Genomic DNA, 16,819 nt, shown 5'->3' on the forward strand with positions numbered 1-16,819 from the left:
GCGGGTATGGTTGAATGGTAAAATTTCTCTTTGCCAAGGAGAAGATGCGGGTTCGATCCCCGCTACCCGCCCTTCACATGGAATATGAAAAAGAATAGTTCATGTATTGATCGTTTCTTTTCCTCACTTATAATTCAATTATAAATTGATAAGTGAGAGAGCAATCCTTTCCGGACCAAAATACTTCGTATGTTCTGGTCTGGCGGAGACAGGATTTGAACCCGTGACCTCAAGGTTATGAGCCTTGCGAGCTACCAGACTACTCTACTCCGCACCATTGATTTATATCATAATCAGAATGGGTACACAAAACAATAATGAAACTTCAATTACTTTTTTTCTTTTCCTACCAACTCGATTTTTTTATCCCGGGCAATAAACATGCGTGGGCCATCTCACGGAGTATGTGTCCGGACAATCCAAAGTCTCGATAGTTGGCTCTAGGTCTTCCAGTCGAAGAACAACGTCGATGGAGACGTGTAGGTGCACTATTACGTGGTGAAGATTGCAATTTTCTATGAATTTCCCATTTGTCATCCAATGACGACACTTTGCTTTTTTCCTCCAAAGATTGACGAATTAAATGATATTTCCGTTCCAGTGCTTGTCTCTTCTTCTCTCTCTGAATGAGACTCTTTCTCGCCATAATAGTTCAGTCGGTACTATCACCTACCAGGAATAAAAATATAGATCAGATTTTAGATGGAGTAATATTATGTTGATTACTTTTTCTCTGTGGGGTATTGTCATTGTATCAATGACAATACCCCACAGAGAAATTGATGAAGAAGAATTAACCAAATTTACCTGATGTAGAGGCAATTAAAAAAGCTGCATAAGTGAATATATAACCTACGGAAAAGTGAGCTAATCCAACTAATCGTGCTTGAACAATGGAAAGGGCTACTGGCTTGTCTCTCCATCGAACTAAATTAGCTAAAGGCGTGCGTTCATGGGCCCATGCAAGAGTTTCGATCAGTTCCTGCCAATATCCACGCCAGGAAATAAGGAACATAAATCCAGTAGCCCAAACAAGATGCCCGAATAAGAACATCCACGCCCAAACAGATAAACTGTTCATACCAAAAGGATAAGATGTTTTTGCTGGTATCGACTCGGATCTGGATGCTCGAATAGAATTTGGAGCATTCCAAAAACTGGGAGATCCAACTACTAAAAGACAAGTGGTATGATATTGCTCCTATCTCTTCTCTAATAAATATTAGTACGAAAGCTATCTCCATAATTGTAAATTACGATCAAATCAAATCTATGGAAGCATTGGTTTATACATTCCTGTTGGTATCGACCCTAGGGATAATCTTTTTCGCTATTTTCTTCCGAGAACCACCCAAACTTCCGACTAAAGGGGGAAAATAATTTTGCTTCTCCAAATCGTCATTCTTTCTCTCCCATCAAAGAAAGAATGACGTTCCCTATAGGGAAGGTCATTCTTTCAATTAGTCCTCGTGATCCTCAAAAGGATCCCTAAGTTGTTTAGAGGGTTGCCCAAAGGCGGTGTATAGGGCATAACCAGTAAAGCTTACAAGTAAACAAGATATGGAGATGGTGACTAAGGTTGCAGTTTCCATTATTAGGTGATCCCAATATCATGGTATGTTTACCATATAATAACAAAGTTAACAGATCTCAACCAATACAATAGTTTCTATGGCTACACAGACCATTGATGATACTTCCAAAACCACGCCAAAAGAAACCCTTGTAGGAACGACCTTAAAACCGCTTAATTCAGAATATGGTAAAGTAGCTCCTGGATGGGGAACTGGTCTGGTAATCTTCCTGATGTTTTGTATCTACAATTGGACAACACTCGTCAAGAAAACAAAAATCAGATTGTTTTTGGATATCTAAACATGCTTGTTGAATTGAGAATTTTTCAGAAGGTAAAGGTTGGTTTCCTTCTTGTTGGGCACACTCGTGACGATATTGATCAAATGTTTAGTTTTTTTTTCAGTCACATTGAGGAGGAAGGAAGTTGGGAGCTTTCCATCATTAATTGAATGTATTAAGAAATCATACATGCCAGAGCCAATTTTTGATGTGTTGGAAGAAACCGTTGACATGCAAAAGTTTATTCTGGGATCGGATGGTGATGAGAAATGCATTGAACAACTTAATGACATTAGCTTCCAACATCAATTTCGTATCAAAAAATTTGTTGGGAAAACACTAATATGGTGCAAAAAGTATTCAACCACTGCAGAATGGGCACCGTCATCAGGTTTGAGATTTTTGAAGTTCATTCCAAATCATCCAATATTTTCCTCAAATATATTGTTACTATAATCTGTTACTGAAGTTCATAATGCACGCATGCAAAATAGAGATATAAATTATTCTGATTTCCTGGAAGAAATTAAAAAAATTATTAGATATACATACGAGTACTTTGATATTAATGATTCAGTTTGATGGGAGTCTTTTTTCAATAATCAAAGTGATATCATTTCAAAAACAACAAATGAAGATATACCTTTAAAAACTCCATTTATTTGGCCACAAAATGTGTCAAATGAACATGAGGAAAGAAGCATTGTTAAACAACAACAATCTCAAGGTATTATTAATTCTTCACATGTAGAGGAAAGAGAAATGTATATTGGTTCCTGAAGATCTCGTGCACAACGTGAAGCCATGGAAGACCTTTACAAGGGTTCAGTACATGATAATAAGGAGGGTTTCATGATCGCAGTGTTAGCAGATGGAGATCCCAATGGCTATCCATTCTGGGTTGCTAAGGTTATAAAGGTCATTACAGAAAATGAAGATGTTGCAGGTGTTGAAGTACACTAGTATGCCAAAAATACACACCCATTCAATGGTGTGTATAAGCTAGAGATGGTATTTGATTAAAAATTGGCGGAAAGAGAAAAAGAAAAGGTAGAAATATAAATCGTCGCCACACAGACCTCTTAAAATTGGAGGATGTTGACATACTTGTTTATGACTTCAATTTTACAAAGAGAGGAACTCTTCGCTTCAAGACGATAGAGATTATGAAGAGGTTGTTACTAGAAGGAACAATGTTGAGATGAGACTCTGCTGAAACCAGTCGTAGATCCAGAAGAATTTTGAAACTTGAAATGGTGGGCATGCATGTGGACTCAAATGGGGCACTAGTTGATGAAAGAGAAGAATATGGAACATCTTCTGCATCTAGTCATTCATCTAAAGATGTGAATTTTGATGGTGTGCAAGAAAATATGAGTGATTTTGACTAATTGCCTAAGACAATTTATATAACTGATGTTTCTATTGTATCTTGAAATAAAAATTTTGATTTCCATTTGGTTTTAAATGAAGTTATGAGTCATTTTTATGTTTGTTGGATTATATGTTTTAATTATGATGATTTTTATTGTTTAGAATATCTACAATGCAACAATAACTTAGATATATAATTTATGTTTCATTCAATCTACAAGTATTGACATTTTGATTAATTTAGTCATCTAATTTGTTCATAATGTCATGGTTTAAATGTGTTGAAAAATTAGAGTTTTTTAACTCTATTGTTGAACATTTTTCAATTTTTTTTTGTATCTTTAATGTTATGGGCGAAAACAATTAGAATTTTAGCGATCTTTAGTGTCATGTTCTTATATGTTTAACAACATGGGTGAAAACTAATGGAATTTTAATGTGTTTTGGATTCCATTATTTTATTTTTATCGTAATTACTAAAAAATGTTAAAATTATACTTGGAAAGGAAAAATGTTATTCTACCAAAAACATTAGTGTGTTTTTTCCTCAAAAAAAAAGTTGTTTTTTGTCCCCAAAAAATCGGTTTTACTTCCATTTTTTAAATATGTTGAAAATTAACCCTAAAAAAAGCATCGTTCTAGTATATGCACTTTTCGTTTTTAGCACCGTTTTTCATGTTTTTTTAGGGTTTTTTGGCTAGAGTTCCCATTTTGAGTTTATAGTTCTCGTTTCAAAGTTTACATTGTTTGGTCTGCATCCTCAGGATCACTTTGAACAACCAGGATCTCCCTGGTTGCGCCCAACTAGCTCATTATCGCCACCTTTCCCTATACCCAATGCTTGCTTAAGAACAGATATAAGTGAAATTTTGACTTTCTCTTCTGAGTTCTTCATCTTCCAGTCCAAGTTCTCAATATTCGCCATGATTACCAGTGCAACTGCCTGGACAATCTCCATGTCCTTCCTCAAGCCTTCTAATTGACCCATCACAAGGGAAAAATTTGACCTAGCTTTAGTTAAAATATACCCTCCAATCCGCGAGACCATTTCTTTCACTTCACTCTTGAACTTTCCAGAATTCTCAGGGGAGTCTCCCGCTCCATTCCCAAATGGAGAAGCCATAACCTTATCGCAAAGAGGGTGAGCTGCAATCCAAAATGCATATTCTCTCCCTAACCATCGCCTTATCAGGATCAATTCCAAGTTGACGATGTTAGAGGACACATCTGTGTCAATGTTCTTGATTGATGCTTTGCATGTAATTAGATTTAATTCCATTGCTTCTTGCTTTAAGAAAAATTCCCACACAAACGATTTGCGACGATCCTCCTCAAACTTAGAAGGCTCCATTCCTTTGCCTCCTCTTTGCATTAAATCTAGGCCAAAGATCTTCCAACTGTCATTGGTCCTGCCGTGTTTCTTCATAAATGTCCATCTGGAGGATGGAGGGTCTAGCAAATCTCCGGTCCTTCCTCCGCATAACAGATGTACCAGAGTATACATTAAGCATGCAATCATTCTGTCAGTTGTTCACTCTTCTCTGAGTTCCTGTCGATCGAGGATCTCTAATTAAATAACTTCATGGGATGTGACATTTGGTTAGTGCACTCTCATCCACCCTAAGGTCACTTTGCTCCAAGGTTACAACCTGATTTGCTTGATCATCCACAAACCTATTATTTCCCCTCTTTATATGGAAGAATTCTATGAATTCAAACTTATCCAACATTAAAATAATTCTTTACAAAATTGGATCCAGATCTTGGCCCTTGTATTTGGCCCAATATATGCATTTTTGGATAGTAATAAGAGAGTCCCCAAAAATAGATAATTGGGTTATTCCTGCGACTATTACTTCCCCCTGATTGTTTGTGGTTATTCCCAATACCCAAGCAAACTTTTTCCATACTTTTCCATCGGGGCAAAAAAAGACCCCTCCCGCTCTAGCCTCCCCCAATAAACCCAAGAGATTATTAATATTATAAACCCAAATAATTAATATTACAAACCCATATTATAAACTCAAGAGATTAATATTGTAAGAGATTAAAATTATAAACCTTTGAGATTAATATTATAAACCCAACCCGGCTGCGGGTGTTAATTAGCGCAATGAATGAGGAGGTGGCCTTATTAAATGGCAAGTGGCCGCTCGCTCCAGCCAAATGGACCGAAGCCTCAAGAAGCCATCACCTCGGTCCGGCCAACAGTTACACGAGCATTAATGGTAGGGGGAGAACAGCTGGTTGCAGAGGTATATTGGTCGTTCGCCTTGGTTTGCCGATGAGAGGTGTTCCGTTGGAAGGTGCGGGAAGCGCCATTGTCTGTTGGAAGCTCTGTATGGTCTCAATTGTGAATGGTGCGTTCGGCTCTTGGATGACTGCACCGTGGGTGCATGAGCCAAGACTCAGACCTCGGCCCTTGGCTACGGAGGCCCTGGTCTCAACCCTGGATTGTCAGAGAATTTACGGCTCTATGCTATGGTTCAGTGTATTGAGTGTCATTCTGCTCTTTTTAAGCAAAGTCTCTGAGCGCCTTCGACCTCCAGAAGCTCTGAGTGTCGCGGTGTTTCAGTTCCTCTGCGCCCTTGTTAGAGATTTGGCCCTTCGGCGCTTTGGTCATACCTGGTTCTGGTCTGCTCAGCTCTCTGGGAGCAATTTACCCCGTGCAGCTTCTGAAAAGGCTCGGCTTTCGACCTGTGTGGTAAGCATTGCTATTCGAATTCGTGTTCCATTACCTGTTTCTCATCTGTTGTATAAGTTGTTGCACGGGTTTAGAATCCTCGGTGGCGCAAAGCACTCGCGGCCTCTGGGCAGAATTGGTTATTTGTTGATTACAGGATGCCGCGTGAGAGGTTACGTGGCGCTTGCAGGCGGGGAGGTTCAAGAGGCGGTGCCAGAGGTCGGGCTTCATCGCCACGTTCCTCGGCATCCTTCGACTCCCCGTCGGAGGAGATTAGCTCACCAGGAGCTCGAAGAGGGCGCGGAAGAGGCAGAGGGCGGGGAAGAGCCGCGATGTGTCCGTTTGGTTCGCACCCATCAACCCGCTTCAGGTTCTCGTGTGCTCTGGACAATGCAATCTACTATGTTTCAGTGCGCATTGAAAAATGCGACCATGCAGATAGACCAGAAGCCCCAGCAGAGCCTCGGCCACCCTCGCCTGTTCAGGGTCCGCGATTACAGCCTGCGGAAGCCTCGGGTGCGGTGGCGGGGAATAGAGCGGGAACAAGCGAGCCTGCGAAGGACGACGCGCCATACACAGACTCGAGTGCTTCAGACCCATATGCCTGTACAGTGGTGGAGGAGCAACCAGATCCATATGCCTGTCCAGTGGTGGAGAAGCAACCATCCACCTCCGTGGATGCCTAGGCACGTTGCATGGTCGTTCTGTGTGTTATGGAAACACTTTGTTCAGTCTCAGGATGTCGAAGTAGCAGCTACAGTAAATAATGGGAGTCAGTCTGTGATAGTTTTCGGGTCGCACCACTCAGTTTTTTGTATGTCGATTATAATGTCTGTGTCTGTCATGTCGGGTTTTTTGAATGTGGGATTTGCAAGGTCTGTAAACTCCTCCCTCGCCTCGGCAGGGAGTGGAAGTATAGCACCTAGGTCCAGTTCTCTGTTGGTTCTAGCTTGGGGTCAGCGGACAGTTTCATAGTCCCTCTTTTTCTCCGGCTCAGTTTCAGTCTCAGAATGTCAAACTGTTCATGTAGCCAACTCTTTGTGGCGGATGTAACTCTCTCTGTAATCTTTTTTGTACTATAATAGAATTAGCATGATTTACAAAAAAAAAATATTATAAACCCAAGAGATTAATTCTATAAGCTCTATGGATTATAAACCCAAAGGATTAAGATTATAAACCAAAAGAATTATAGATACTATAAACCCAAAAAATATAGATATTATAAACGCAGCGAATTAAATTATAAACCCAAGAGATTAATATTATAAACTCTAAGATTAATATTATAAGTGCAAGAGATTATAAACCTTAAAAATAATATTACGAAAATTTTGAACTTTTAACAATATCAATTGAACTCTAGTAGGCGTGATATTATGGTGGTTCTTTCAACCCATGATTATCTAAAAATAAGAAACAAATATTCGTATAATAAACTAATATCTCTGTATTTTCTTTTATTTAATATATTTATGGTGGTCTAAAAATAAGAAACAAATATTCGTATAATAAACTAATATCTCTGTACTTTCTTTCATTTAATATATTTAATTATCTTCCTTTTATTTTAATAATTTTTTTTTTTTTTTTTTTTTTAATTAAAAGTTTATAAAACCAAAAAGATATTTTAAAGATCCACCATCCTAGCTACAGACAAAATGAATTTCAAATCCTTTCACTAATATATTGATAAAAAATTCCATTACCATCCAAATGAATTCAAATCTTTTCGCTAATATATTGATAAAAAATTCCATTACCATCCTATCAAATTAGTAAATAATTTCCAAATCTTTTCGCTAATATATTGATAAAAAATTCCATTACCATCCTATCAAATTAGTAATTTTTTTCTAAAAAAGTATTTCAGAGCTAAACCATCCTGCACACAAACAAAATGAATCTCAAGTTCTTTGACTACTATATTAATGAACAATTTAATTAAATATATTAATGTTAATCATTATGAATTTCAAGTTCTTTGACTAATATATTAATGAACAATTTAATTAATATATTAATGTCATATGATAATTACAGATCATTGGACCAACCTGTTATTAATGATTAATGTAGTGGGCTGAGTGTTTGTTTCACTTAAATGTAAAGCATGGCAATAGAGAAAGGGAAGCTAATGAATTATATATTTGTCTCATTTGTTTATATATAAAGCTAATGAATTATAATTATAATTTTTTTCATTTGTTTATATATAAGTTTCTTTACAAGTATAGTGAAATAAACCATGATTGCAAGGGCAGTGAAACAAATAACAATTATAGGTTTATTTACAAGTTTATGCTGATCATATATGAAATAAATAAATAAAGATTACATTTATTAGATACTGCCGGTGGTTTCCATTCTCCATGCAGTATAAAAATTTCCATCAAATAACATACTTTGGCTAACAAAATCTGTATTCGTATAAATCTGATCTTATGGCGTAATTTATCACTGTTTTATCCTTTGTAAACTGTTTCGAACTTCCCATCGAATTCATGAACCGATCATCTGTGAACAAATTCAAAAAATAGGGGAAAATACTAAAGAATACTATATTGCATTAAACATATCTGGCCATATATATTCATGTGCTTGACATGCAAATTGAAATTGCTATCACAAGTCTCTTCAACTTTTCATAACATCTATGTAAAAATATTCTGTCAAGTGGTATATAAAATTCAAAAAGAGAACTTCCCATCGAATTCATGAACCCATCTGTGAACAAATTCAAAAAATAGGGGAAAATACTAAAGAATACTATATTGCATTAAACACATCTGGCCATTTATATTCATGTGCTTGATCATGCAAATTGAAATTGCTATCACAAGTCACTTCAACTTTTCATAACATCTATGTAAAAATATTATGTCCAGTGGTATATAAAATTCAAAAAGATAGGTTATCATATTTTTTTTCAATGTATTGGAAGAGATTTAAAGAAGTTTGGAAAAGCAGTGCCTATTTTTTTGCATTTCTGGGTAGTGGAATAAAGCATTTTATTTTTTCTTTCAGAGACATCCAGAACAATAATGGCTTTCAGAGATATCCAGAACAATAATGGCTATATGTTAGTATCAATTTCTTGACATTGTCTTTTCAAAGAGGGCACTGTTAGAAGCTTGAGTCAGCTCAATTTAAACAAGGAAAAAATTGAATTGTGCGAAAGCAAAAAAAACAGGGAAACTAGTAATCCTGTAAATTATTTTTATTTTAATAGACATTAAAATATCATTCGTTCTTTAGCTCCTTAGACGACTGTTTTACAATTTGCATTGCACTTTGTCTATTTTATGTAGAAGTGCGACTGTTTATTCACTATCAGTCGCTGCACCAGACAAAACCTTTAAAAATTAAAACTCCATTTGATTGCCAACAGTCGCACCTGATTGAGAACTTTCAAGGGTATGCGATTTCTGGTAGACAACCATGAAATTCTCCATTCTCCATACCCAGCAGGACGTACTTGAGACCTTCAAGTGGGGCCGCTGGTTTATTCATAACAAACCATTAATGACTTCTCTTCTGCATCTTTGTGAAATTCCAGCTGCATTTGTGACCTCTCCAAAATGCCTCTTCTGGATCTGCAAAGACATAGCCATCCCGGTGGAAGTATAGCCGCATCGGATGATGCCCACGCCAATATGGATCATAGTTCACCTAGCAGCTCCTTGCATGCTACAACATTCATTTCTATGAGTATATCATTTTCCTTATTTCCTTACACATGACATGTACTACGAATAAAAATTCATTCCTATGAATACTTTTGGTATGAAAATTGCCAATTTTGTTGCCATATACACTATAAAAAAAACCTTGTTGGATGTACACAACGTTTATAATATCCCTTCCATATAGGCCTACCCTTTCGTACCAGAAATTCTACGAGTATGAGCACAGATTGTCGATCGTGATTAGTATCCGTAATTAGATTCACAAAACATATCGATATGAATTGAAGATTATATTTTAACACGCACGTAACACATGAAAACATATCAATAATTTACAACTACGTAGGGTTCCATCTAATTACAGGCTGCTATTCTTCAAATTAGGGTTCTTAATTACTGTCTGTTCTATTCTGAATTTGAGATTTTAACGGATTAAACATGTATATTTTCTACCAATATAATATATATGTTAGGCTTTTTTCTACTAAAAAAACGAATTAAACATATTCTCCAGACTATAAGCCATTCAAATAAAGAGATTGCAGCGGCATTCATCCCGGTTACTGCTATTAATATAATTAGAATAGGTCGCCAACAATAAGGAGAGCCAAATTGAATGTTGAAAGTGGACTGGGAACATGGGGGTTGAATTGCAGGCGTTATCAAATTCTTACAACCTCTTCTTTCCTTATTCAGTTTCTCAAGCGCCATCAACAGAGTAGGGAATTTCCCCACTCATTGGTAAAACTATACACACGGTACAAAGATCCACCGATTCGCCTGCACCACCTCACAAGTCGCCAATAATTTTTTTATTAAAATGTTTATTAAAGTCATTTGTAACGCGCAATATGAAAAGTGCATGTGAAATCACAACTCTCCAAAGCTTTTTATGATGAAGAATGTTTGGGTGACATGAAATCCCATTCATCTATTTAAAAGAAATAAATCTTGCAAGTCCACATTCAGAGGTTGAATGTGGTAAGCTTATAGCCATAATAAACAAACACTTGGTAGTCTTGAAAGCTATCACTTCCTCTTTATACGGAAACATTTTCACCAATATTCTTTACAAATTCACCCAAACATCATTCTCCCCTTCTAGTCTTGGCATTAATCCCAACAACATCCTCTATCAAGATATCACACTCTTTCTCCACATAATTGAAATGCTCATAGATGGAAGAAACTAATACAACATGACTAGCATGGCTCTTAGGAGATACACTCACCATCATTGAAGATCTGGGTGTTCCTACATGCTCTTGAGCTTCTTGGGTGAATCATCATTTTCTTGTGTGTTTACGTAGAAGGTAAGGGCATATCCATCCCTAATATTATTTCATCTCTCTCAGAATTTGACTCGAGTTAGGCCTTCAAATTAATGTTTAAAACAACCTTCTTTCTCTCTTCAATCATTAAAGGAGAATCATGTGAACTATAAGGCCTTACACCGTCATTAAACTTCACACCTTTTCTCACCATAGTGATGTGTTGTGCAGAAATATCATTTCTATAAGCCAAAGAAGTAACATTGTATCCAACACCAACAAGCTATTATCATTAACATCTCAAACTTCCAAAGGTTGACCATTTGGAATTTGTACCTTTTGTAGTCTTGAAATTAACCCAAACATCATTTTCCCCTAGATTCTCAGCGTCCTATCAAACTCTAATATCCCTGAAGTTGACAAAATCGTGGGTCAAGATATTGAGACACCACATCATGAGTTGTTAAGGGAATCTTGCAAAGGTATTCACATCCCCATACAATACTAAGAAAAGTGAATTACATCTTGAAAAACAATTTTAAACATGCTCAATTCTCTCATCCTACAAGAAATTTCCTAAAGAAACAACCTTGTCCCTGTACTTTACAACAATCCTATCAATGACAAGATTGGTATCAATGATTACACAATAGGTTTTGACCCTATTTCCATGGAATTTTACCATGTATCCTTTACATATTCCTCCTCAAATCTAAAGCCTTATCCAACTTCTCATGGAATGTACAAATGAACTAGATCAATGAGTAGCTTGTAATGGTCATTCTCTCTCATCTCTACTAGCTAAAGTCTTCCAACTAGCTAGAATGCAATCATTGATGGAGTGTTTTTGCCCTAATCTACAACTATCCAGCATACATCTATCATACAAGAAACCAAAATAAGATTGTCCTTTAAATTAAAAACAAAAAGAACATCACTCAATTCAAGAACATCACCTAAATACATTTGGAAGGACACAAAGCCAACTCGACTCACAAGTTAGGTAGCATCATTAGTTAGCTCCACACTCATGCCTCCCTCTTGCTCTCAAAATATGCTAAATAATAACTTGTCATATGTCACATGTCTTGATGCTCCACTTCTTGCATACCATCTGACACTATAGATAGTTCTATAAGACAAGCAAGAGACAAAATGCACATCCATCCTGGAAAATTAGTCATATGAAGAAGAGACAACCCTTCCAAGGGTTCAAATTTTGTTCCTAGAGCCTCACACCCAATAACCTCAACAAGGGCAAGCACCCCTCTACACCATATTTGACATACCAACCTCCTCTTACAACTAGAGTAATCTCAACGACAAAAGCTCTGATATCGTGTAAACATTTTCTATTACTAGGACAAATAACACAACTCAAAATTTCATCTCTTTTTTATAGGTAACTCTTATCTTAACCATGTGAATTTTTAGCCTTAGTGTTATGAAATATAAATAAACTAATGACAACAACGAACAATACTTCATCTTTCAACAATCACAAGACAATCCAGGAAAAATTAAACCAAAGTGTACCAACAAGTTTCAATGTTCTAGTGCAATCTTATTATGCATAATAGATCTGATATTCATTTTATGACCCCTTTATATATTGCAACGATTTTTCCTTATCTTATTCAATATTTATGTTAAATTTCTTACAATTTTAGTGTTAACTTATGTCAAATTAACAAGATATACAAGCACTATAAATTATGAAACCATGAAGAAATTTAACCGTTGGACCCCTAAGAAACAACTTTAGATCCTAAGAACTTCATATATCTAGTTAGAAAATGAAGCTGATGAACATAATATAATCTCATCCTAATATTAGTAAAATATTCTAGCTCTACAAAACCCTAGCTAAAGAAAACCAATAAATTCTTATCTCCACCAAATATACTCTACAAGCTAATGTCAACACTAGCAAGCCGCCTTAGCAAGATGTCTCCTATTCTTCTTCACTTTAATCATTACAACGTAAAGTTTAATCATAAGATGTACTTTCAATGTTGTAAAGAGATGAAAACCTAACCTTAGTATTCAAGATGATCCAAAATCCGCAAGAAACCCTAGTTCCACCAAGATAAGAAAGAGAAAGTACAAAGATGAAGATCTAATATAGAGGAGGCTAGTGTGTTCCTTCTGGTCACATCGTTGACACAATAAAAGAACAATAACGATAAAAGAACTCTCTCCTAACTCTATATTTATGAAAGTAAGAGAGATGAACAAAACACATATGGGCCTAAACCCTCATAATCAACCTGCAAAGCTACAATTACACTCACACATGCAGAGTACTATACTCTAAGCATAAACATGTCAAAGTCCAAAGTGATGTCATACATAAGCAAGGATCTAATGTAAGGGTACTCCACAAGATGTGTTCAATGCTCTTCCTAAGACATGTGCTTCATGTTGGAGAAATTAATTGTTATTGATGTCAAAGGCTGTTCAAATGAAGATACAAATCACATAGGCTTAAAGAGGACTTTAAGCCCTTTCCAACGAGTATTAACTTGCCTCCTAACTCCTCCTCATTGAAGATAAATTGAATTTACAAGTTGGAAAATACCTACTTCTTATCTCTACCAAGCCGACCTACATAAACATAAGTCGACCCCCCTCTTCTCAATAGTCATGACTATTTAGTGATTAAACTTGTACAAACACAAGTCTTCTTACCTCCAATTCGATCATCAATTGAGTCAAGGAGAAGAAAGGAATTCAAACTCGAGGAAGTAAGCAAAGAGGTTCATATCTCATGAACCTAGAAGCTCCTGAAGGAAGATTAGTTGGAGATTAATTTTGGTCTTTGGATTAAGATTTCTTGGAAGGTTTGTTTTTGATCAAATGCTGTAGTATCTTTGAGCCACCTAGTGAAGCAAAATTTAGAGGAGATTGCAACTGAATTCAATCTACTCCTACAGATCTTGACCTTAATTTCTTAGACTGTGGAAAAGGCGTGTAGCTTGCATTCAGATTGTATTTCGGAAGGGTGCACCTCCAATTGTGGCATTTTAGACTGTAGCAACTTTTGACCTGATCTCGAATAGTTAGCATGAGGCATTTCATAATGTTTCTCAGACTCTTGTAACTTGCATTTTGTACTATTTCTCGGACTACTGTAGCTTGGATTTGGACAATATTACAGCGTAAACCTTATGGTAAAGACTTGGAAATTGTGGATAGTAGAGTAGATTTAAAACTAACTTGAAGTCATGCCTGGAGCAGGCCTCAGTCTTGACAAAGAATAGACCTCGAATCTGTGGAGAAGACTCAGCCCTATGGAACAAACCTTGGACATATTGCCTTCATTCTCAGCCAACCTTGAAGACATTTTTGAAGTCTAGGATGATTCTTTAAGTGTGATCTTAGAAAATCCTTTTGGAGTGATCTATTGAAGCAAATAATGAAGACCTTATTTAGTTGCTTTTGAAGGCATATTGGAGTAGAATTAAAGGCATCTTAACCCAAGTGTTTTGAAGACATTTTGAAGCAAGTTCTTGGATCAAATTTGGAAGCTATCTTGAATAAGGTTTTGGAAATGTTTGTTGGAGCCTGATTTTGTAATTGAGGATTGGAGTCCCCATACATGGTTGGAGCCTTGTGAGAGACTAGGTTGGAGCCTAGATTTATATTTGAGGATTGGAGTCCTCATTCAAAGTTGGAGCCTTGAAAAAGTTAGAAATTTTTTTGTACAAGTTGGAGCCTGAAAGAGGATTAGAGTCCTCACTATCTTTATTAATAAAATTATTTTCTTGTTCTATTTGTTGTATTTCTAATTTAACTTGTGATAAAATATTAACTGACATATAAAAATTGAAAGAAATACTGATTCATCCCCCTTCTCAGTGTTTCCAACAATTGGTATGAGAGCCAGCTTCTTCAAGATCAACCTAACAGTTGGAAAAAGGACCCCCAATTTGATGGAGAAATTTTTTCCTTCTGGAAGGTCATGATGGAATACTACTTAATGTCTATTGGAGTTGAAGTTTGGCAATCTGTAACAGATGGATACAAGATCCCACCTCATCTTCCAACAGACCCAGATGGGAAGAAATCATATGTGACAAATGAAAAGGCTTTGAATTCTATAACAAGTGGTTTGTTAGATACAAAATTCACTGAAGTTATGGGTATTAAAATAGCTAAAGATATGTGGGACAACCTCATCCATATTTATAAAGGATATGACAAGGTCAAAAAGGTAAGGCTTCAAACCTATAGAAGGCATATTGAATGTCTCAAGATGAATGATGACGAAGATATTGTTGCTTATTTTCTCCGAGTAGATTAGGTAGCCATCTGTCTCAAAGGCCTAGGTGAAGATGTCAAAGAAAAGATGATTGTCCAAAAGGCCTTGATATATCTTCTAGATTGTTTCGATGCTAATGTTTGTGCCATAAAAGAACTTGTTGGGTTTGGAGCTTGATTATCTTCCTGATTGTTTAGAGGTTTTTGTTTCAATCGCGTTGAATCCCTATTCCTAATAGGGCGGCAACACCGCCTATTTAATCGCCTCCAAATGGGTGACAATGAATTTTATGAGCCCCCCTGTCTTGAGATATCTTCTATATTGTTTTGATGCAAATGTTTGTGCCATAGAATAACTTGTTGGGTTTGGAGCTTGATTATCTTCCTGATTGTTTAGAGGTTTTTGTTTCAGTCGCGTTGAATCCCTATTCCTAATAGGGAGACAATGCCGCTTGTTTAATGGCCTTCAAAGGGGCGACAATGAATTTTATGAGCTTGATTTTGTAATTGAGGATTTGAGTCCCCATACACGGTTGGAGCCTTGTCAGAGACTAGGCTGGAGCCTAGATTTATATTTGAGGATTGGAGTCCTCATTCAAAGTTAGAGCCTTGAAAAAGTTAGAAAGTTTGTTGTACAAGTTGGAGCCTGAAAGAGGATTAGAGTCGTCACTATCTTTATTAATAAAATTATTTTCTTGTTTTATTTGTTGTATTTCTAATTTAACTTGTGATAAAATCTTAACTGACATATAACAATTGAAAGAAATACTGATTCATCCCCCTTCTCATTATTTCCAACAATTGGTATGAGAGCCAGCTTCTTCAAGATCAACCTAACAACTAGAAGAAGGATTTTTTGAATCACAATGGCTAGTAAAGATGGTAAGGTCCCCCAATTTGATGGAACAATTTTTTCCTTCTGGAAGGTCATAATGGAATACTACTTAATGTCTCTTGGAGTCGAAGTTTGGCAATTTGTCACAAATGGATACAAGATCCCATCTCCTCTTCCAACAGATCCAGATGGGAAGAAAGCATATGTGACAAATGAAAAGGATTTGAATTCTATAGAAAGTGGTTTTTCAAATACAAAATTCATCGAAGTTATGGGTATTAAAATAGCTAAAGATATGTGGGACAAACTCATCCATATTTATGAAGGAGATGACAAGGTCAAAAAGGTAAGGCTTCAAACCTATAGAAGGCATATTGAATGTCTCAAGATGAATGATGACGAAGATATTGTTGCTTATTTTCTTCGAGTAGATGAGGTAGCCACCTGTCTCAAAGGCCGAGGTGAATATGTCAAAGAAAAGATGATTGTCCAAAAGGTCTTGAGATATCTTCTAGATTGTTTTGATTCCATAGAAGAACTTGTTGGGTTTGGAGTTTGATTATCTTCCTGATTGTTTAGAGGTTTTTGTTTCAATTGCATTGAATCCCTATTCCTAATAGGGTGAAAATGCCGCCTGTTTAATCGCCTTCAAAGGGGCGACAATGAATTTTATGGTCTCCCCCCTTGGTGGGGGTCTGGGGGTAGCACCCTCGAAGCTAAAAATAGATGAAAAATTACCTTGTAAAATATTGTAATTTCATAGTCAATCTGGGTTGTTCATTAGGTGGATGATCCGATGGTAGAAGTTATGTTAATTTAGGGTATTTTTCCCTAGAAGGCACCCCCTCAG

General features: G+C 36.4%; 2 non-coding genes across 2 annotated transcripts; one reads left to right on the forward strand and one right to left on the reverse strand.

Annotated features, from left to right (window-relative positions):
* TRNAG-GCC (transfer RNA glycine (anticodon GCC)) lies at positions 1 to 71 on the forward strand. The gene has a single exon. It is a non-coding gene; the product is annotated as a tRNA-Gly (tRNA).
* A 129-nt stretch (positions 72 to 200) lies between these two features.
* Positions 201 to 274, reverse strand: TRNAM-CAU (transfer RNA methionine (anticodon CAU)). Its single transcript has one exon. It is a non-coding gene; the product is annotated as a tRNA-Met (tRNA).
* Between the last annotated feature and the right edge of the window lie 16,545 nt (positions 275 to 16,819).

The sequence above is a fragment of the Pinus tabuliformis genome, chromosome 3_1 (genome assembly GCF_031772625.1).
Source record: "Pinus tabuliformis cultivar Carrire ecotype Pingquan chromosome 3_1, CPIR1, whole genome shotgun sequence".
NCBI classification, from domain to species: Eukaryota; Viridiplantae; Streptophyta; class Pinopsida; order Pinales; family Pinaceae; genus Pinus; species Pinus tabuliformis.